General features: G+C 31.1%; 1 protein-coding gene across 3 annotated transcripts in view; it reads left to right on the top strand.

Annotated features, from left to right (window-relative positions):
• Positions 1–22,072, top strand: part of LOC106689648 (UNC93-like protein MFSD11) — a 99,263-nt gene that overhangs the window by 8,133 nt on the left and 69,058 nt on the right. The gene's annotated exons all lie outside the window — the stretch shown is intronic.

A 22,072-nucleotide genomic window follows, 5' to 3' on the forward strand; every position in this document is an offset into this window, starting at 1 on the left:
TTTTTTTTTAAAACCGATATTTCGATATTATCGAAGGAGAATCTCGATATTCCGATATTATCGGTTACTCGATATCGATATCAAAATATCGGTTATCGGAGACAAAATATCGATATTTCGATAATATCGATATCGATGTCCCATCCCTACTGTCATGAAGTTACACATATACAAGAAATATAGTATACTTAAAAGATCTTACTCGATCTTTGTCTGAGGAGATTAGACGTAATTGGGACAGAACATTATTCAGATATAATAAATATAAATTAAATGAACGGAAAAATAACTTTATTTTCTGACATGAGTATGGACATGACATGTGAGGTTACAAATATACAATTAGTACTATAAACATTAAAATGGCATAATTATTTAATAGTTGTTCAAACATTGAATAGTACAATAAATAATGATGCCCATACTTCATAATCTATGTTCAAATTTCAAACATAACCATCGAGAAATAGAACAGTTACATGTTCTAACCTAACCTAACTACTCACTGTTTACACTTCCTTAGTGGTAGGCATTCAGATACCTTCGGGATTCGAAATATTTACGTAACGCTTGTGATTGTTACCATACCACCAAGGTGTCGATACTGTGTTCTATAAGATTCTTTAACTAAAATATTGAAACCCGATTCACGTTCATCTAAGTTTTAGTCAAAGGCTATTTATTAATAAATAAAACGATTATATATATTTTATTTATTTATTGACATTTACAACTGTATATAAAATACAACAAGCAAATTTGAAGTAAGATCAAAATGATATGATACAGCACGAAGATAAATACCACGTAGTAGAACTCTAAAATTCTAAAAACATTTTACAATATAAGGTTACGAGGCAAACTTCTTTTCAGGCGCCTCGGAAGATTGCCAGGAATGGAAGAGGAAGCAAGATTAGAAAATAGTGGATTTGGATGGTTAGGGAGTTGAATGATATCGGGTTCGGGCTAGATCGGTTACATAAGGAACATTTAGGTCTTTATAGATGGTTTTATTACTAACAAAATCAGGAGCATTGAGGATTCTAGGAAGGATTTTAGTGGAGCCCCAAAGCTCAACTCCGTATTTCCAGATGGGCCTTATTATTGTCAGGTTGATCAGTCTTTTGTAATGAGTTGAAAGTTTAGACCGTTTGTCTAGTAAGTGCGGTAATAGTCGGAATCGACGTGTAGTCCTGTCTTTTCAATCTTGTGTGAGGATTCCAGGTTAGTCGTTTGTCAAGTATAGTCTAAGATAACGAATCTGTTCTACAGGGGTAAGAGCCACATTATTTAGGTATACTGTAGGGCAGTCGGCAGGTAAAGGCGGAAGAGTAAAGGTGATTTGATGGGATTTATTTTTATCCTCCAATTTCGACACCATTCTTCGAGGATTGTGATATGGGACTGGAGAGTTTGAGATGCAATCAAAGGGTTATTATTAACTATGAGCACACATGTGTCATCAGCATACGTGGATGTCAGCTGTATAGACGGTGTAAAGAAAAAAAAATAATTGATTTAAAAATAAAAACCCAACTAGGGAAATAATCATATCTTATACCTTTATTTTTCTAAGCGATAGGATGTTAGGACCGTAGATTAATGCTTGAAGTTTCTCAGGGGGTGCGGTCAGCAAAGAGCAACATAAATAAGCAAAACAATATTTATTTATTTTATGCCAAATTTGTTCGTATACTGTTCCTTTTCAATTTTATGTTTCTCTAAATGTTGTTGTTATCTCTTTTGTTCTATAGCCCTGATGAAGACCTGGACCTCAGGTCGAAACGTCGGCATAAAATAAATAAATATTGTTTTGTTTACTTATGTTGTTCTTTGCCGACCGCACTCCTGACAAACTTCTCCAATCATATATTGAGTTCCATTATTTTTTATGGGCATTAGTAATAATCCACTAATATGTTTTAGGAGATGTACAATAATGTTCCCTCTCTTAGATTAAATGAGTTTAAGGTGAATTATTTCCGTAGTCGAGTTTTTATTTTGAATTATTTTTTTATGATGGGATGATTACATTTGTAGTTGAGAGCAAGGACTTTGTATTTGTACATTTGCTATTATGTTAATTTATTTTAAGACATATATTTATTATAACAGCAGACGTTATTTTATATTCATAAATCAGGTGTGCTGGGGTTTTAGCAGTTGTCATAATATAACGGCACGATACTTGATAGAAGTGATTAGCGGGACGAGAATCTTGACTTTTATCAGTCAACTGTTGTTTCTGATTAGAGTTTATAGCGATACTGCGGATTATTTTTACACAAAATTCCATCTTAAACATAGAAGCATGCTGGTCATTGTTTTTAGAATTTGTTAACATGTTAGAAACAATAACCACTTTACTATTCCACTTCCGTGACTAATCTGACGAGGTTTCTGCGTCCACTTTTATATAGAGAGAGATACAGAAAATGATATTTGTGGCATTCGGTTGTAAAACATGGTATCAGTTTTTTTTAAATTAAAGTTTTTGGCAATATTTGATTCATTAAAGTTGATTTCACGGGCTTTTTTTAAACAATAATATTGGTATTACGTTGTGGTAAATGATAGCTGGTTGGAGGTAAAACATTGTAACTGACAAAGAATCTGTTACTTAATCATAAGAAAATTAAATCCAATATTTTAATGGTCAGTAATGGTTATAACAAGAGCTCTTTTGATAATACCAACGATAAAGACATGGCCAATGTTTTCGTCTATGAGTGCAAATCGGATCAAAGTTACTCCTAAAAAAAAGATAAGAAAATATATCTGCGCTTCTGGAGCTTTTTTGAAGTAAAACAAGTTAAGTATTGTACTTACAAAGTTTTACAGCATTTTCGTCATTTAACATACTCGACAAAATTAAATTTTTAACTTTTATTTCTTTCACTGTGTGTCAAGTATATGGTAAAACATATATGCAATGTATAATTCGGAATCAACTTACAAATGTTTCGTTTTATGTCGCTGAATACAAAGTTGTGTTATGGTATCTCCTGGGGTTACCATGATACACCCACTAGGTCTATCAATACAGTATCTATTGCTGTGACAGCAATGTCGCAGGTCTTGAGTGATAATTGACAGTACTGCGACAGTGAAGCTACTGTTACGTTAGAACATGTTTACACTATAAAAAAATGTCAGGTACCTTATTTTATCACCGAGTGCCTGAAATAGATGAAAAACATGGTAGCTGCTAGTACACCTCTATCACCTGTTGTTATACCCAAAAATATATATAATATGTTGTAGTATGCGCATCACACAACTTTCTTACGCCCATAGATTTTGTGTAGATGACCGAGTTCATAGTGATAGTACAAGAGCCGGGAAGAAAAAAAGGCAGTTATCTCACCCCAATTTTTGATTACTTCAATTAAAACTAGGTATAATTACTAGTCAAAATTGACGAGTCTGTCAAGAATAGGTAGGGAGATTAAAAAATGGTGACTGTTTCAAAACCTTAAAAAAATATTGATTTTTCATTCGGAGGTCTATATCTTAATAACTACCAACAACACTAGAAAATCTAAGTGAATGTTATTTAAAGAAGAGTAAATTTGCTGAAATATTAACCCTAAAAGAGCTATTTACGTCCAATAGTTTCGAGATATAGCTTTTTAAAAAGCAAAATTTCTTAAAAATCTACTGAAAGATTAGTAATTAGTTAATTTATTTTGAGAAATCTATATCTCAGGAACTATGTGACGTACATATGTCTATTAGCACTCAAATTAAAGCTAGTATAATGGACTATACAGAAGTTTATGACCTTTACTTTCGTAGGAATACTAGTTTCCATGATATTTGCTAAAATATATTGATTTATAGTTGTTCGGACAATAAGTTTGATTTATGAAAAACTTCATTTCAGAAACTATTGGACGTACAGATGTCTGCTAGCGCTCAAATTAATGCTAGTTAAATTCACTACAAAATAGTTAATTATATTTATCTTCGTAGGGGTAGTAGTTTTTATGATATTCACATATGAATATAAATTTGGCAAATGAAAATTTGTCCGAACAACTATAAATTAATTTATTTTAGCAAATTACATATAAACTATTACTCCTACGAAGATAAATATCATAAACTACTTTATAGATCATTAAAATATCTTTAATTAGAGTGCTAATAAACATCTGTACGTCAAATGGTTTTTGAGATATAAATTTTTCAAAATAAATTCACTAACTACTGATCTTTCGGTACGTCCCATACACTTTTCTGAAACGTTGCTTTTTAAAAAGCTATATCTCAATAACTATTTAACGTAAATAATTCTATTAGGGCTCATATTTTAGCAAATTTACTCTTCTTTAAATGACGTTCTCTTAGGTTTTCTTGTGTTGTTCCTACTTTTAAAGATGTAGATATGTACCTATAGTTGGCAGAATCATCAATTTTGACTATTAATTATACGTAGTATTCATTAAAGTAATCAAAAAATGGGGTGAGATAACTGCCTTTTTTCTCGTCTTAGGCTCTTGTACTAGTATATCTAATGGGTTTCGCACTGTAGACAGATTTACAAGAATTGGTTTTAATTGTTTGAAATAACCTTGGATTTTCAATCCGATTGCACATTTTGAAGGGAATCAAGAATAATGTATTGAAATATTTATTCACTTAATTTTAATGTGAGTTTATTTAATTTAACGTGGTAATATTCTTAATTATCATATTTTACTATAGATTACGTTCTTTTAACTAGTTGTAAATATAAACAACAGGAATTTTTCAATAGCTGCGAACATTTTACCACCTAAGGCCCTATTTGTCTTGACCCCCTTCCCTTTCCATATCCATACCGAAATAAATCTGGACCTACTAAAAGCTGTTATACCGTAGAAAGATGTTTTATCACTTCTCATTGTGCATAAGCAGCTCTAATTACGGTCTCTGCAGAGTACAAAGAACAGAAAATGGTGTTTTGAAGCATAATCCAACAATAAAATTAGTCAGAAACAAAAAAGAGCCATTTAGCTAAACCATTAATTTTAAACTTAACAATTCACCGGAGTAATACAGACCCAATCTATTATTTCTTAGCGTAATGTAATATGATACAATGTCTAAAACGAATTGCTATATCTCGAATATTTCTAGTGAATGTAGGATCATATCTTATAAGGTATAGAACGGTTTCATAGTGTGAATATATTTTCAAACTATTAACTGTTTTCTACAAAAAATTGCCGCTTACATTAAAGGTGAAATAATTCTGATAGGTTAACAAAATTATTTAATGCGCGTTATATTTGAAAAAGGATCTATTGAGTAAACAGTATAGGTAGCAATACAACGTGCATTTGTGTGACTTGTACCTGGTAAATATTATTGAATTAATACCATGGAAGCATTATAATGATCGTATTAGTTGAGTTCGATGAGGTACGAATAATCAAAGTTTGATTGACCTGCAACCGACGGTTAAACCTCCAAAGGGTAGATAGAAACGTAGCTGTTAAGATTGATAGAGCAAGATCTAACCTTAGCTAACTTCGTTTATTATCATTAGGTGCAGGCAGGAAGGAACAGATGAAATTATTCTTCTAAAGAAAAAGTTGTGTGTCATTCCCTTCTCATCACACTGTATTTCATTAAACACATAATTAATTAATTACCGTATGAATTGAATTCAAACGCCTAAATAGTTGTATATGTTAGTGACTGACAGGTTTTTTTTTTTAGCCAAGACTTCCATTGGAGATCTAACCATGAACCATGGTTGGGGGTCAAAAGTTTTCCATTTTGTGGGACCGCCACTCAATGAAAAAAGTCAACGCCCAGGCCGGATTCGAACCTGCACCACCAATAGACATTAATTTGGTAAGACAGCGTATTACCCACTGAGCTACGGGCGGCCCCAGAAAATATTATTGCTTATCAAAAATAGAATCAGGGTAATTGTGAGATCGAAGTTAAATTTATCATATAACGTTGCAAAAAAACTATGAGCTATTTTATGATAATTATTTTTCAGACCTAAGTTTATTATTAAACTCAGGATGAAAATTAAATACAAAAAAAAATCGATTCTCTACATTGGAACTTCAACCCGGTCGATTTTCGAGGCAGATACCCGCCGTAAACCTCTAATTTCACGTTCGTACGACTTTTTGTTTTTGAGCTGACCTGTTCACACAGCCCATTATGCTAGAGTTGGTTATTTGTAATTAGGGGACCTCAAAAAGTGTATATCCGTCAAAAATTCTAATTCGAAATGTTTTCACAATCGCAATACTTTCCCTAACTATATATTCATAATAAATAAATATTCTTGTCCCTATCAGTTTGAAAAAAGGGGGATTGCAAATACCATGGAATGGGGGGAATATGTAGAAACTGTTTTATACATTTTTTTGCTCATATTTGATTTTGGTGAAATAAGTTCTAAACAAAACGGAAGTATATTAAATGACTTTCCTTTTCTAAATCATGTAATTTCTGAAATATGAAGGGAACAAATATGGCTGATTAATCGCATATTTGATTTCTCGGCCCTTAGGGCGGATTGGCAAGAACCCTCGGACACAGGTTGTAAGGTATTTTTCGACCTAGTATAACAAAAAAAATAGTTCCATTGAAATCGGTGATCCCTAGTCTCTCCTTGTAAGGTGTGGCCTAATGTGTACTTCATTAAATAGAAAATATAATTTTTAGCTGAGTTGTGATGTTAACAGTGAGCAATGAGTAATATTTTTACAAATAATAATCTAATGAATTTTTAAAATGTACAAGTGTATAATTATATCATGTACAATCAACTAACGTTAATGTATTATTTTGGGAATGAAAGTGATAGTTTTCACAAATTATAAAAAAAATATGTGAATCAGTTCTAACAAAAGGGAAAGTAAAAGATGGAATAACTAACCATGTTCTATGATGAGATAAGTGAAGCTGAGATGAAGAAGTGTCTTTACCTTGATAGCCTGTCAGGAAACAATTGGTTGTCGCCGTAGGTCGGTGACCTAAGACTTAACATCGTAACAGGTGTCAATTAAGGCCTGTTCTTTTATTATTAATAACTATGGGCATCATGAATGATGAGCATCATCCAATAGAACATTTGCGTATATGCTTTGAAATTAAATAATAAAAAATATTGATTTATTCATTATAATATTACGATAGAACCCAATTACAGCACAAAATAAGGGCTTAAAACTTAGAACACAGAAACAGATAAAACTGTTCTCTTTCTTTTTCTCTTTTGTAAATATTTTAATATCGTGACATACGTCAATGAAAGCCTGTTATTTTATTGTTAATGACTATGCGCGAACATCATCAAGTGGGACGCTGTAACATTCGCGTTTATGCTTTGAAATTTGATAATAAAAAAATTTATTTGTTTATTAGAATATTACTATATAATCCAATCACAGCACAAAATAAGAGGCTCAAAACTTAGAACACAGAAACAGATAAAAATATTCTCTTTCTTTTTCTTCTTTGTGAAAATTTTCCATTACAATGATTTTAAATCAGAAAAAAAAATTCGAAATTTAAGGCAGAAATTTTGAGTTTTAACATTACACTGCTTAAGCAGACGATAGAAAATGACTCTCTGGTGAGAAGCCTTAAATATAAAAGATATTTTGAGGAAGCGGTCCTTCCTTCAGTTAGACTGAACACATTAACATTAATTTCTTTTTAAACAATTTTGATCTCTTTTCTCTCAACTTTATTCATTTTAACATCCGACGTTTCGACCTCTCAGGTCATTCTCAAGGATTCCTACAAACAGCTCCTTTTAATTACTTTTATAACAAATTTCCTTCACTTACATACTGATTTTTTTGGTCTTACCTTATTCTGTCTGTATTCCTTTTTTATTTCTTAAAATTCATTAATGCCGGCTAATTGCCTTAAAATAATTTAATAGAAGAAATTGTAAGTAGGAATCTATATTTTTTAAAAAGAAAGACAAAATAATTTATAATGTTATTGTGATATTATTTTAATGATTAATTATTTAAAGAGTGGGACAAAGGCAATTAGCCGGCATTAATGAATTTTAAGGAATAAAAAAGGAATACAGACAGAATAAGGTAAGACCAAAAAAATCGTAAAGGTAAGTGAAGGAAATTTGTTATAAAAGTAATTAAAAGGAGCTGTTTGTAGGAATCCTTGAGAATGACCTGAGAGGTCGAAACGTCGGATGTTAAATGAGAATAAAGTTGAGAGAAAAGAGATCAAAATTGTTTAAAAAGAAACTAAACCACTCTCAAACAACTATAATAATAAAGAATAAATCTAACATTAACATTAAGTTAATTAGTATATAATTATTCAATTAATTATTTATAAAGTATAATTAGCACCTATTCAAATGAATTCAAGCTCTCACTTGATAAAAGTGCCTACATACATACAATAGTTTCAATATATTCGAATGTTTCTCGATTATTCTCATTATTCTTATAATGCCATATGACAAAGAAAGATATAATTTGTATTTTGTACATATATATATACCTATGTATTATATATTATTGTATTTTGTATTTAAATGAAAAATAAAGGGGTTTTGAAAATTAAAAAAAAAATGTTTCTCGGGACCAAACACCGACTAAAACAAATAATAAAGCATCAAATCACTATAGTGCAAAAGGTATTTGCACTTTAACATGTATCACATATCTATTATTATAGCCTTGTGGCAATGCATAAATAGTAATAAATAAAAATGTTCTAAAAAACATAATAAATAAATAAATAAATAAAAATAACACAGGTCGAAACTATTTCATTCAAAAAATAACTAATTATATGCAATGAGTAACATTGACATTTTCTTTTACTTATAAGATTTCACATGACTTTGTGTATAGGTAAATATAAGTAACAGTGTCCCTCTAAATGATTGCATTGACACGCTATACAAGATATCCATCCATTGTTGTTGGAACAACTTACCTTTCTACAACATAACGCGAATGTTCATGACCTCTGCCTGTTATGAAAGACGTGTGAAATGTCCTTCACAATAGTACCAATGATTTCCTGAGGAAATTACTATTCCTTACAAAAGTGAAACTTGCGGGTATGTTCTATGAGGATGTGTGCCTGTATGGTATATATTTATTTTAACACTCATTGAGATATTTTTTTGTAAACTGAATCATTCTAAAATATTCATCATTATCTTCGTTTGTAAAGTAACAATTACTTCTATTTCTTCTTTATCATCAGTTTAGATGAGTCTCAATCTTAAGGTAGTCATCCCAGTCCCTAGTGGCGTTGTTTCAGGAGGAATTTTGTTCTCGTCTTATCCCATTCTCTAGATATATTCCTAGAAAAGAAATTCTTCAAAATTTTCTCTAACTTTTATTTATCAACCTCTTCTTGTTTTTTTTTCTTTTTTAGTTTATATAAGTAAGTATTTCATTTAAGTACTAGGGGGCTCGGAGAATCGACCATCATCACTCAGCTGCTTTTTTACTTAGCAGTCCTTCATACTGTATTTACAATTTAGTGGTCAATGATATCAAATCTATTTATGCAAACGGTCTTAGGTCCCTTGCTACTTCCATCACCCTAAGGAAAGGAGTTCCTTTTATTTGTTTAAACATTAAACAATTTTCTCGTTACTAATCTAAAACATTGTCTTGCTCTGCTTCATACTTCCGTTTTTTTTCAATATTTTGTAAAAATACTACTGCAAAACTTTTATTAGATATAACATACAGAGATAAATCACTTCAACAAACTGTAAAATTGAACCTAGGAAATAAACCAATTACATACCAAGTTCAATAAACCAAATAATCAAGGAACAAAATCATCTGTTCAATTTATCAAATATTGTCCAATTACTTTGCAATATTGACAAAAGTAATCCCATACATCATTTAAATCATACAAACCGCAAATATTATTAATTTCATTAATAGGATTTCAAATATTCTGAAATGGTCTATATAGTGAAATTATTACAATCTAGTTTTCTTCCACATGCAGGACCAAGCTCTCCAACCAGTGACTCATTTTTGCCAAAATGTGGGCGTAAATGAGACTAAATAAGAAGTCATTATCAAGAAAAATGAGAAAGAGAGAGAAGAAGGGGGTTCAGAAGAAGAAAAATACTGAAATAGTACATACGATCAATACAATAATACAACAATATTTATTGTATAAATATTATATACAATTATTTATTATAGACAACTCTATAATAAATTGAAAGAATTCCATTTGTTTAAGCTCAAACAGGAATGAAAAAAAAAAACCAACACACAATATCTAGGAAAATAATATATCACTGAAGCGTGGAAAATCCGAGGGCGTTCCTAAATAAGTGTTGAGCCAATGTGTCTGCTCAAGCTTGGCTCTTTCCTTTCCAAGATAAAAGTGAAGGGAGGGTTGCTTCATATTGTTTTGTGGCTCTTTCCCTTCGGCTATGAGCTAATATTTAATTACCATAACAGGTAAAAGCTCATTCATTTTGAAGATTATTAGGAGCTTCCAATAAAGTTCAGTACTCCTTTACAGTAAAGGTTATTTTCAGTGTGATGTGATAAAATGGGGCCTTTGGTCGGAAAACATGGTAACTGACAGAATGAAAACTTGTGAGAAATTGACTGTTAAGCTTTATAGATAATATTTGGTACTTTGTTACAACAAAAATCTCAAAATTATACTAAAATTAAACATTAAAAAAAAAATTAAACTTTTTCTAGCTGTTACTCACATTTTACTTTCGCTTACCTACTTATAGAATATTTAGAAAACTTTTGAATTGGAGTCTTGAAATGGAAAGACCTCATGTTTTGAGGTCCCTGAGTCCAAAAAATCTTGCTTTGCAAAGTGGTCTGTGTGCATGTTTGTGAATAGCCTCGCTCAAAAACGAAAAATTGTACGAAACTGAAATTATATATTTAAGGTCGGCATATACCCGGGATCTAACAGCAATGTTCTCGCTATGAAATACCAACCGGAAGTCCCGCTTTACACTATCGATTTTTCACATTTTTTTCGATTTTCTCCAAAAATTAAGTGGTATTTAATATCAGATAGGTGTTATCCTCACTGAAATAGGCTAAGAAGACTGAATTGTTGAATATTCAAAAACTCTTCCAATCAAGTACCTTTAATTTTGTTTATTTAAAATAATAAACAGTTCTCATTGTTAGAAATAATATTAATGTATAAACACAAAATATTTAAGAATTTTAAAGGAGGAATAAAAACGAAAAATAGATAAATCTGATTCGAACGGGAAATGTCGAGACCGTAGGATCTTTCCCGATCGCACAATTGCTTCTTTATCTTTGTTAAACTATTCTATTCAAAGGAGGGACAAAATTTATATCTTTAATTCCCATCTCGAGAAACACTAAATTAAAAACTTTTATAACAACAGAAAAATAAAAAATATCCGTCTTCCTTGATCTTTTGACTTTTTTTTTTTTTTTGGAAATCACAAATATAGCCAAAACTTCATAGTACAAGAGCCCAAGAGGAGAAGAAAAAAGGCAGTTATCTCACCTTAATTTTTAATTACTTTAATGAAAACTATGTATAATCAATAGTCAAAATAGACGAGTCTGCCAAGTATAGGTAGGGGGAATAAAAAATGGCGGCTGTTTCAAAGCGGCAAAAAAAATTAATTTTTCATTCGGAGCTCTTTATCATAAAAAGTGGGAACAACACAAGAAAACCTAAGAGAACGTCATTTAAAGAAGAGTAATTTTCCTAAAGTATGAGACCTAATAGAGTTATTTACGTTAAATAGTTTTCGAGATATAGCTTTTTAAAAAGCAACGTTTCATAAAAATGTCAGTAGTTAATGAATTTATTTTGAAAAATTTATATCTCAAAAACCATTTGACGAACAGATGTCTATTAGCACTCAGATTAAAGCTAATTTAATGAGCTATAAAGTAGTTTATTATGATTATCTTTGTAGGTGTAATAGTTTACATGAAATTTGCTAAAATAAATTGATTTATAGTTGTTCGGACAAATTTTCATTTGCCAAATTTATATTCTTATGTGAATATCATAAAAACTACTGCCCCTACGAAGATAAGTGTCATAAACTACTTTATAGTAAGTTAAAGTTCCTTTATTCTGAGTGTTGGCAGACATCGGTACGTCCAACGGTTTCTGAAATAAAATTTTTCCTAAATCAAATTTATTGTCCGAAGACCTATAAAGGAATTTATTTTAGGAAATATCATGAAAACTACTATTCCTACGAAGGTAAAGGTCATAAGCTTCTTTATAGTCCATTAAACTAGCTTTAATTTGAGTGCTAATAGACATCTGTACGTCACATAGTTTCTGAGATATAGATTTCTCAAAATAAATTAGCTAACAACTAATCTTTTAGTAGATTTTTAAGAAATTTTGCTTTTTAAAAAGCTATATCTCGAAACTATTAGACGTAAATAGCTCTTTTAGGGCTAATATTTCAGCAAATTTACTCTTCTTAATGTTCTCTCAGATGTTCTAGTGTTGTTGGTAGTTTTTAAGATATAGAGCTCCGAATGTAAAATTAATGTTTTGAAACAGCCGCCATTTTTTATTCCCCCTATACTTGGCAGACTCATCAGTTTTGACTAGTAATTATGTACAGTTTTCATTAAAGTAATCAAAAATTGGGGTGAGATAACTGCCAATTTTTTCCCGGCTCTTGTACTAGACGGGTCGGCCTCAAATTCAGGCCAAATTGTACCAGCCAATTCAAATAACCCAACACGCTCGCGCATACGTGAATTTGTCATTGTTTGGCGAACCTATAGTGGCATCTTTAGGCTGAACTGCTGGGTCGTCTTAACGCCAACTAATAATAATCAAATTTTCAGATGTTTTAATATATCCTCATTATGTTTTATTTCATTTGATTTTAAAGGATAATTAGTTATGTTATTAAGCTACCCATATTTTGTTGGAGATGGATTATTTTTTGTGCTTTTTGATTTTTCTTCATTAATAAAACAGGTAGAGATGTATTGGCCTTTGATGTTGCCTAATACTGGTACTCGACCACTTAGGCCGATATAAACGATATAAATATTGTTGGCCGATTCCCAGCAATTATTATATAAATATTTAAATGGCTGGTGTGGCTGCAAATAATTAAATCACATCTAAAATTAAAACAGTACGATAACTCCTTTTTATCATCACTATTTCTGATTAATAAGTCGTCTTTTGAGTTTGAAAAACAGTAATTTTTGTTTTATAAATTTTATTGATTCTTTAATAGCTCATGACTATGTTATATAAATACCATATACTATGAGTTTAAATGAATGAAATTGGTTCAGACAGTCGCCCACTGTCACTGGAGCGGAAGTATTCCCTTCACGGAAGCTCAGACCGTTCTAAACCCTTTCTAGGCCTAGTTCTCCTAGTTTCCTCGTTCATGAACCTATTCGGTAGCAGACCTCTAGTAATATCATGAATCTTTTTGAATAACATTCAATATTAAATTCTAAGATGACTGAATACCAATTTTTCTTGTCAATTTTGGATGACTATTTATATTGAAAGTTGTTCTCCATTTGTACTCTTTCAACACTACCCTGTTTATTTTTTTCACTACTTAACTGCCTATATATCTCACATTGAAGGCCAGTACTCGTTGGCCCTGCTCTGGTATCAGGTACCTCATTGGAGACTTATCAATGACAGCATGCTATTTTGAGGAGCAGTTTCCTCCAGTATGCTAATCCTGGATTTTTATTTATATATCGGATCCTAAGGTAATCCAGTTCATAGTCACATTAACCTTCAGTTGGGTCTTATAAATGACGATTCAGTCTGATAAAAAAGTAGGGTCATTTTGAATGTTAGAGTTATTAGGAACCTTGTCATCTAAAACAGAGGAGTCAAATTAGATACTTGAATCAACTACTATAGATCGCATGAATGCACAGTACAATTCTCATCGTTGAGTCGGTTTGATTCCGTCCTTGACTTTTTTTTGGTGACGACCCCATAAAATGAAAATTTAGAAGGCTCTGTTTGGTGCTAGTCTGCCTCCTCCTAGTTAGTTTGAAATGAGCAGGTAAACAAAATAGAAAAAAAAAATTTGTCTATTTTCACTTTCGTGTTTGAGAGTGAACCTGTACTTGAACAGGTAAATTTACATAAACGTTTAGTTGGCCGTTTAGAATCAAATTTAGAAGTAAATTCTTACTGTTTCTTCTCATGGTTAATAAAAACATAACAGTAATAAAAGTTATTTTTTAAATTGCTTCGATAAATCAGCACTTCGGTGAACCGTTCTCGCGCCACCCCATATAGTTCTCATTTCTTTCCCCTTGTCTCGTCTGCAGTGAAATAATTTCGGATGTTCTGCACTGAAGGACAAATATCCAGTCTTTTCTTTGCCCTGATAAAGTTTTCAAAGTGGACTATCAAAGACTATTCGGAGGAAACTAGAAATACACATCATTGCTCACTGAAAGAAAACCGTACGCAGTATGCATCTTGCAATAGACTATTTTTCTTCTAGATAAGTTCCTCGATATCGTCTTATCCATCGATTTACCTACCCTGCTCCTGTCAAACTACAACTTTTTAACTTTCCTCGATCATTTCTTTGGAAAAGCTGTACGGTAGGAGTAGGTTTGGGTAAGACTCAAGAAAATCTCTTTTGTAAAGCGCCAATGCCATCTGTTCGGCAGTACGAAGGAACCCTTCAGTTAACACCATTGCCAGTTCCGTTCCGCCATTTTGAGTTTTTTTTTTATAAGGTAATTATAATAAAATATAATTTCATTAAATAAGAAAAACGTTTGTTATAATTAAATTAAATAAGAGTAATGTTTGTAACCATGAATCATTTAATAAGTTGTATAACTAAAATCTTTCTCGAGGAATGGGGGGAAAGTTGGACCCTGTGAGATATGGATATTTTATGCCCAAATAGTTTAGTGAAAAAACCAGTATGGCTCCTATCTTAACTACTAATCCATTACTAATTATTTTTTTAAAGGTCATCATTACAACCACTATACCTTTTCTACTTATAACTGCGCCATTAGAGGAAATGTCTAATAAACGTTTTTAATAATAAATCAATATTCTAGCTTAGTCGTTTAGTTTATAGAAACTAGTTTTTCCAAGGTCATCTTATTGATAAGGTATGATATTTACGCAGGGTTACCCACAAAAGTATATTTTTAATACATATTTTTAAAAATATAATAATAAATTAAAGTTATAATTCAAACTTGAGCGATTTTTCCTCCATGTTATCACAATCTCAAAGGTTAGATTATGATAACAAAAATTGTTATGGAGCAGTAGATAAACTGTATTTTTTATTATCAACATTTTTTTTTTTAATGTAGCTTTGGAAACTATTTATCAAACAATGTATCATTTATGTTTTCTTTTAATTGAAGTTTAATTTCTGTTTATATCCGGTGTTTTTTCTATCTATTAATTTAATCTGAACTAACAGTGTTCATTTAATCTGGGACCAGTGTTTTTCTCCACCAATCAGTACATCACTAAAGAAAATAATGTCAAGATATTTAGATAGGGGACGAGGTCTACTTGCAGAAAGATCCGTTTGGCATAACTTAGCGAATGTCCCCTCGGCGCTACTCCAAGGATTTTCGGAGGCAGGGCAAGGTCCCAGTGTATGGTACATACTGATACTCTGTCCCATCTTAGGTTATCAGATTTTGTAGAAATGCTTAGAATGAAATGGCTTTACCAAGGAATCAAGACTTACTTGCTCAATCAAATGGTCCAATGATTAATTTTAACTAGCCACCGCTATTTTCTCTCTAGGCACCTTTCGCTCTCTCCGTTAAGAGAACAAACTGTTCGAAACATAAACTAAATTATAAGGATTAACACAGGTCACATATTAAATCGTATTAAAAAAATGGTGAAAACCAATTGGTAGATATGTTTAGAACGTCATTTAGAATTTATGTATGTTTACTGACTATTTCAAAACTATAAAAAAAATTAATTATATAAATAATTGTTCGTATAATTTCAAATAATAAAGAAGATAGTCAGGGTTACGGTCAAAAAAATAACAATAATAGTTAGCAACTATTTATTTTCCGTTTATTTTCCACTGTAGAGTTTCATAAGCTAAAAATATTAAAAAACAACTAAACACATTTTGACATAGTGAGATAATAAGATACAAAGAGGTGAATTAAGGTAGGATTAAAATTATGTAAAAATAAGTGAAAAGAAAATTTTATACAAATAAAAGAAAAGAAGAAATAAAATAGTATTATTATAAAATAAACAACGATAACGATTTAAAAAAATACGCAAACTATAAGTTTAAAAATCTACAGGAGACTCAATAACAAAAAAGTAGATATGAGAAAACAAATTTGAACACACTAAGATCCGGAAAATAAAGAAGTAACTTTATATTAAATAAAGGTCGAGAAAGGAAAAATCAATAATTATAATAATAAATGTGTAAAAAAACAAATTAGGACCATCCACCTATTCAAGTTGATGGTTTAAGAGACTTTGACAAAAACGTTAACTGTTATTTTTAAATAATACACAATTATAAGGTTAAAAATGTACTGGAGACACAATAACAGAAGAATAAGTATGAGAAAACAAAATTTAACACACTAAAACATGGAAAATAAAGAAGTAAGTTGACATTAGATAAAGGTCGAGGAAGGATAAATAAAAATAAAATAAGTAATAACGATAATAAATGATTAAAAAATATACTTTTAAAAAAAGTCGGAAGCGTACAGGAGGGGAGGTAACAAACAGTTAACGTTTTTGTCAAAGTCTCTTAAACCATCAACTTGAATAGGTGGATGGTCCTAATTTGTTTTTTTACACATTTATTATTATAATTATTGATTTATACTTTCTCGACCTTTATTTAATATAAAGTTACTTCTTTATTTTCCGGATTTTAGTGTGTTCAATTTTGTTTTCTCATCTACTTTTCTGTTATTGAGTCTCCTGTACATTTTTAAACTTATAGTTTGCGTATTTTTTTATATCCTTATCACTGTTTATTTTATATTAATACTATTTTATTTCTTCTTTTCTTGTATTTGTATAAAATTTTCTTTTCACTTATTTTTACATAATTTTAATCCTACCATAATTCACCTCTTTGTATCTTATTAACTTACTACATCAAAATGTTTTAGTTGGTTTTGTATCGTTTTAGCCCAGATGAAGCTCTACATAGTGGGGCGAAACGTCAGAAAATAAATAGTTGTTGACTTAGACCGCAACTCTGGCCATCTTCTCCATTATATAAAAATAATATTTTTGTTCTGATAGTAAAAAAAGTAATCATCACGAAATGTATATTTTTAATTTGACCTTGGAATTATTCATTGGTTTCAAAACAAACCCATTCCATTTCAAGAAATTTCACAGTTTATTTTGAACAAATATATCGTCTTTTGTTTTCCTTCTCAGTAAGGAAAACAAAACAGATTCGTTATCAGTACTTAGTTTTTTTAATTTCTAATTCCTCTTTATCTGCTCTCTCTTGCGGTTTAATTGTTTAGAAATTTTGATCCTAAATAGAGAAGAATTTTTTCTACTTTTCATTTTCAATAAGGGTTGTTCTCCAATTCGTAATTCGGCCGTGATTAAATTATTGCTTCGGATATCTAAGAAGGCATGCGTAATGTCCTATGTTGATTGTAATATTAAACATTATAACACCTATGTAATATTAAACATTATTGATCTCGTTTACATCATAATCTAATATTAAAAATTTAAATGTACTTCAAATAGTACTGGTACTGGTATTTGGTGGAGGAAAAATGAATGTTTAACTGCCCCTGGTTTGAATCGAACCCACAGCGTTCCGAACCGAGCGCACTGGGACCTACGCCCCAACCCGCTCGGACGTCACGCCCCACTTCAAATAGTAATAATGATAAATTGAAATTATATCGAATACTGGTCCAACCTTCATTGTAATTAAATGATTTTATTTTTGTTATTATACCTAGGGTTAGGATTATCTCTTCCATATGATATTAAAAATTAATAACCAAAAAAGGAATTAATATCGTAATAAATAACTAAGGAAAATAAATAAAACACATACAAAGACTTTTCCAAAGCTATGACTCGGAATCATGTCTAAATCATCTTTCTGATGGAGGAATTTGCTGCACCTGCTAATTTACACATTGCAAGAGATGATGAGCAAATGCAATATACTGACGATTTCATGACAAAGTAACTCTCAAGAAGACGACCACTTCTGTCCTACGACAAAATGCCTATGCATTTTCCCTATGAAAGACTTAAAATAGTTGTATGAAGTATCTCTTTTCTCGTTAAATACAAAAAAAAAAAATATACGGCATGAGATGTTGATAGTCGCTGCTACTACTCCATTCTATTCATTGGTGTAGTCCATGTTGTTGTTAATCGTTAAAACTCATTAAAACTCAAGATTTTTAAAAATAGGTTGATATTAGTATTATCCAATTATTCTGAAACTGCATTAATTACAGATTCAATATCCATTATCATTTTAACCTTTCTAAAATAGAAATAAATAAGATAAATTGTATGCTTCTACGTCAGGAAATCGATAAGAACTTTGTTTTTTTTTGTCTTTTTAACTAACAAGGATTATTGGACATAATATTTTCATTTAAATTACTGTCGCAATTAATTTGGTTTCTAGCGTTTGACATACTATTTTCAGAAACAAAAATTGTCCTTCTCTACATCAATTGAAGTTTGTACAAGTGTTCAAAGGATGAAAATAATTTTCTTCTTCCGGATGACGCAGTTATAGATTACTCATCATTGAAATAACAGTTTATTTGATTTCAAAACAAAAATACTGTTTAGAATATTTGTCTAGAAAATATTTCGGATTCTTCTCAATCCCCCCTCCCGAAATTATTGCTTTTACACTCTCTTAGTCTTGCATTGCAATCGACAGATTAGAAAGTTGATATTCGTTGTTCTTGTTCCTGCAATAGTTACTGTATTGTATTTCGTAATGTAGTGACAGGTGGTTCGATTTCCAAGTCTGGGAGTTTGTTTATTGAAGAAACAAAATTTGAATAGTTGTTATCATAGGTCATTCATCAGGTGCATTCATTTTTTTCACATATGCATAGATATTTTATTTCTGAAGAAAATGTATTTAATTATTTATTTATAATAAAGAAGCTGGACAGGATCATGATACGACAACAATATTTTAAACCCAAGTTGTTTCGAAACATCCACGGATTGAACAATGGATAATTTGAGCTATCAAACTTGAAAATCAGCTGAGCTCTAAGCTCAAGAAGTTGCTACATACCTAAAAAGAGGACAAGTTTAACTTCTTACTTTTCTTTTGGATAAGTAGTTCTTTTGGGTTTGTAGTTGGGTAAATATTAGACTGCTAGAAAAGTTGGAAACTATCTTATAAACGTCATGTTTCTGTTCGTCAGGACCCTACTCTCGAATTGATAGACGAAGGTATGGTCATAGCGGATAGGATCATGAGGACAACTGAAGGTTTTTCAGAAGTATTCTATTTTGTTCTAACACTTTTTCTAAATTTATTATAGAAATGGAAACTTGTGTAAGGATTATTGTTGCCCCAACATTGAAACCATATTGCCGTTCCTAGTTTTGGCCTATTTTTTAATATTGATTGATAAAAGTAATTTTTTCCCCCAAACACAACTCTACTTCATATTAATAAATCTCTCTATTTACCAATAGTGAGTAGAATGATATTTGAAAAAAAAATGTTTTCTTTTATCGATCAATATTGTAAAATTGGCCAAAACTAGGAACGGCAATATAGTTTCAATGTTGGAAAAAAATTAGTTTGGGACCGAAAAAAACTTGGATCTTTCAACGTTGCACCAATCCAAACAATACCCTAGTTTTTGTCATCATTTATGACAATTTGACTGGAGTACCATTCTCATTTGAAAAATATAATATTGTCAACAAAGTTATATAAAAAAAAAGAAAAAAAGCTTTAGTCGAATCCTTATTAATGAAGATAAAACAAGCGATTTTGTATTGGACTGTGCAGTAATAAAACTGGTGTGAGTTTACACGCCAAATAATTTTTTTCTGTACGAAGCATATGGCATAATAATGAATTGATATTTTTTGACATACTAAATTTTTGTTTAGTCTCTCTTGACGGAAAGAAAAACGGCTGTGTTTCGAAATCAGATGAAGCTAACTGTTAGCTCTGTTCTCATATAATTTCAAATTTCGTATTATACCCACATGTCCACGTTTTGTATTATAACCGATGTCTTCTTCTTTATTTATATATATATTTTTTTTTCTATGGTTGTTGAAGTGTAAGATTAGATGAAAAGGGAGTTGAGGGTTGTTACGTATGATATATAGTCAAGCAGCTGGTTATAAAACAATATTTTCTTGTAGGCTTGTAAACTAATATGATTGTAGCTAATTCCGATAATTTTTTCATGTAATTTCGCAACATTTTGGTGGCAACATCATGTGCAACATATGTTGTTTTATTTAAAAATTTCAATAAATAATATTTCGATATTAGTCATTTGGCGTATTGGCTTATTACATGCAAATATCATGATGCAAATATAATTATATGCAAGATTATTATATGATTAATTGGCCATAATTATTCTTGTGAAATATTATAAAATTGAATTACTTCGTTGCACCAGAGACTTATAAAAAACTAGCATTATTAGTTGTTAAGTGGCCGTGGACAGCTAGATAATGGCAGTGCCCAGGGGCGCTGATTGCCACTTATTTTCCTATCTAAAATTAGCATTATTTTATCAGCCTAAATATACGGCATGTATAAGGCGATAATATGGGGTTATACTGTCGTTAGCTTGTTAATGTCATGTTCTGTTTTATGGCTTTAACTATCAAGTATTGGTAGTTTTGAATAATAATTAATCTGAAGAACGTTGCAATTTACTATTTGACGAGAAACGAGGAAAAAATATATTTTTTCTCCTTCTAAAAATTCCCTCTGTTTCGGGATTTTACTCGTTGGCTTAATGTAACGTTTAGAGCTATCTTATGGTTTGATGTATTATTTTGAGCAGCTTCGTGCTAATCGTTGACATTCCACTCTTCAAAAGTCATCGCTTGGATTTTAAACATAGTGAAAAATAATTTATAACGACTTAGAGGTTTGTACAGATTGGTTTGGAAGGATAGAGTATATCCGCTAGCCTCTATGGAACTTTTGAGTTTTAACATTCAATGATAGTGATCTACCTGAACACCTTGGATTTTAACGCATGTACTTTCGTTCCTTAAATGTTTGAAAAAATTACAGTTGGTTAGGTTTACTATAAGTTCATAAAGAAGTACTCTCATACTGTCACTGCAATGACAACTTAGGGTGTCACTGTGGGGGAGGAAGTAAGTAGAAAGGATATCATCTTAATTATTTAAAAACTCGAAAATTTAGGTCCTACTTCAAACTACTAAAATTTAATAATAAAAACACCAACTCCAATGATCCAAATTTCTCTCAATTTTTTATTTTAAAAAACTTCCAACGTTTCTGCCCTAAGGCCATTTTCAAGGAGACAACGTTAATCCTTAAATTTAATCATAACCTAGCCTACTCGTCCCTCTTTTCTCAGTCCGCCGGTGTTCCTCAAGGTAGTATCTTAGGTCCCATTCTTTATACGGTTTATACAGCTGACATCCCAACCCACCCTAACACAGTGCTAACAACATACGCTGATGACACATGTATACTTTCTGTAAACAACGACCCAACTAATGCATCACAAACACTACAGGCACACATAACATCTATTGAAGAATGGTGTAAAAACTGGAGAATCAAAATAAATCCTGACAAATCCCACCAGATCACCTTTACTCTCCGTCGTAAACCTCTGCCCTCCTGTCCTACAGTATCCTTTCTAGATACACCACTAACGCCCGTTGAACAGATTCGATACTTAGGACTCCATCTTGACAAGAGACTTACTTGGAATCCACACTCAAGACTGAAACGACAAGAAACCGCTCGTAGATTCCGATTGCTACAACACTTACTTGACAAACGCTCTAAACTTCCCATTCACTACAAAAAATTAGTATA

This window comes from Halyomorpha halys, unplaced genomic scaffold, assembly GCF_000696795.3.
Source record: "Halyomorpha halys isolate HHAL.00 unplaced genomic scaffold, Hhal_1.1 Scaffold1421.1, whole genome shotgun sequence".
Classification (NCBI taxonomy): Eukaryota; Metazoa; Arthropoda; class Insecta; order Hemiptera; family Pentatomidae; genus Halyomorpha; species Halyomorpha halys.